Genomic DNA, 3136 nt, shown 5'->3' with positions numbered 1-3136 from the left:
TTATAACTAGAACATATGACAACCTAAGCTGTGCTCCTGCCTCATCTGTGCTGATGATAATAAACTTTTCTTGCATTATCACCTTGGCTCTTTACATGGATGTGGTATAGTACTGATTTGTAATCCATTGAAGAATTTGAAAATTTTAAAGATCTAAATTTTTTTTTTGTAAAATCTATGTATAATGTATCCAAGTGAGTGACTTATGATAATATAACACGGTCTTGAAGCTTTTGTGATAATTTTGACAAATGCGGAAACTGTAAATATTCTCCTCTGCTCATATTTTGTTTTGAAAATTTTGTCAGAAGGGCCGATATTGTTGATATTGTTTCAATCAAGTTGAAATCGTCGCCCTGCAGCTGAAACACAATATTAAAAAAGCTGAAAATCTTGTTATGCAAGACGCTCCAGCGTGTAGAAGTAACCGAGTAAAGATTTTGTTTTCGTTTTTCTTATATAGCTGAGCAAACAATCGAGTGTTCAAAGAATTGCACACGTACAGATTTATCTGGAAAGGTACAGATTTTTTGGTTGCTTTTGTTACAAATTCTGTAAATCATCTCTTTTATTGGTCATTACTATGTGACATGTCCCACTGTGCGTTCGGGTGGTTCAAAACTCTGTCCCCTTCTACGGTGCTTAACATCTATATATTAACGGTACATAGAGGGAGAACACACGGATATTTCTATGAATAAAGCTAGCTAGAATATTTGAAAACAAACATATACTGAAAGAAAATAAAATTTAAAATGATTATAAAGACATTTAAAATGAATAAAAGAAGGAAGATAGATTTAAATGACGGCACAGGGCTAACACCACACAAACCAGAATGTATATACAGCCAAGACAACACTACACAACACAATTCACATCACAACAGTTGGCAAGATTGTATCAGAGGCGGTGTAACCCGACCCGAATGTGACCTGGCGGGTTTGAGAGAGTTTCGCCATACTCGAGGCGGACACTTTATCGAAACCATCGGACAAAGACGCACCAACTTGAAAACGTTATACGATACAGTCGATACAGTTCGCGGAAAAGGGTAACATTAAATCCCAGAATATTGAAGTGAAGATTCCCTTCCGTTCCTTCAGAACAATCCATACCGTTTCCGGAGGAAGTTCGCGTAGCGAAAGTTTTACTGCTTCGTCGTCAATAACCATTGATGTGTCAACGAATAGTGAGGCTGACTCGTAATTTACACGTGTCGTATCCAAACTTCCGTTTCCTGTGCATCGGTCAAGGAGCGGAAATAGGACGAACCAACACCAGCAGACTGAACCAGTTTACCTGAAACAGAGCCAACTACAGTGAAGCAGTGGACTGCAACCATACCACGACAGCACGAAAATCCAACGGCGGGCCCAGACACTTCAACACACCAACACCGTGAGTAATGTAAAAAGGAATAGGGAACTAGGGAATCAGGAAATTCAGGAATCACATTATAAATCGCCGTCGTAAACCAGAAGAAACACGTGTGTTTTCCCTATTGTACCTCTTTCGGGTTAACCTAGTATAGGCTGTGATTGAGCCGACCCTGGGAAGGATCAGAGAGTCCATTGGGGCTGCTAGGGCGTAACAGAGCCAAGTTACAATTATTACTTGAAACCATTACATTCAGCTGAGAATAAATTTCATTATTGGAAAATAAATTTATAGTAAAAATTGCTCCCCGGTGGCGTTAATACGTAAGTATTTGTAGTAAGTAAATGTAGACATTAAGTTAGTAAGCAAATATGATATTTCATGATTTTTCTCTATAATTAATATTTTCGTTGGTACAGATTTTTGGTATAGATTTTTTTAAGAAAAAGTACAGATACAAAATGTTGTCTGTGAATCAAGCTGTGAATGGCCGGTACCTTACGCAGTTGTAACTTTGAGTTATTTTTAAAACCACGATGACGAGCAACCATTAATGGTGCACCATCAGTCTCAATATTCTTCCATGGAATAGCTTTTTCGGTAAAAAACCGATCGATTCTTCTCTGGTATCGGTCTTCATATATGTAGCAAAAATCGCGCATATTTTCATTTTTAATATATCGAACAACAGAGTTTCATTGCTGGGTAATGTAGACATGTCCAGCTGGAGAGAAAATCTGTTGGTTCATAATAAATTGAATAACGTTTTTCCCTATTCGCGACCTATCTCAAGTTTCTTGAAATAATAAAAAACATTTTTTTGTTACGCCATGCACATAGATGACCGAGCATTTTGTAAATTCTATCTATGTAAATACCTCGTAATTTTTTGAAACAAATTAGAATTGGTGTACATTATCATTCAAGTTCCAACGTAATTCAGAATGCATATGAAATTGCAAACAGGGCAAGCTTGTTATACAGTAAAAGGAGAATGTTTGGACAAGAATTTGATGATGACTTCCTTCGTGTCAAATCGCGTATATATTTGAAATTCAGAGAAATGTTAAACATGCCTGAAGGACTCGTACGCTCAAACACATTATCTTGCACGAACCTGTTCAGGTTTTTCTACGTGCCGAATTTTTCATCTTGTACTTTTTGTGCTTTTTTTATTTTCATCGCGTGCACACTTATCGTCTCGTTGAGTTTTTAAAATGTACAGCAATAATATTTTCTACTAAGATATTAGTCATTCTCAGGGTTGCCACATATACAGAATATTCTGTATTTTACAGATTTTTCGTCAAATTTCAGATACAGAATCTGTATACACCGAATTACAGATTTCCCGCAAAGATACAGAATTTAATGATATTTGAGAAATTCAAATTAAAATGTTCATTTAATTACAGTTCATTTTTTCTGTCTACCTTCTTACTAATAAACTTAGTTTTTTTTACCGTGGAGTCATGAAGCTATGTACCTTGATTTACAAAAATGCTGAACCATATGAAATGTCACCTCACTTCTCCATTCCTGCTAAGATTTTTTTTGGGACACTTTTTGATAATTCCACATTCATTAGCGTGTGTTGAGTGAATATTATCGCTTCACAATGCTAATAAAACGAAGTTCTGAAATCGGTTGGCTTTCACGATGATGGACTCTATTTTGGAAGCAAAGAACTATGTATCGGCTCAAGGAGAAGCGTCAAGGATGAAATTGACGGAAAATTTAAGAAAAGCAAAATTCA

The sequence above is a fragment of the Toxorhynchites rutilus genome, chromosome 2, assembly GCF_029784135.1.
Source record: "Toxorhynchites rutilus septentrionalis strain SRP chromosome 2, ASM2978413v1, whole genome shotgun sequence".
NCBI lineage: Eukaryota > Metazoa > Arthropoda > Insecta > Diptera > Culicidae > Toxorhynchites > Toxorhynchites rutilus.
The sequence above is the reverse complement of the archived record's forward strand: the minus strand, read 5'-3'. Positions refer to the sequence as shown.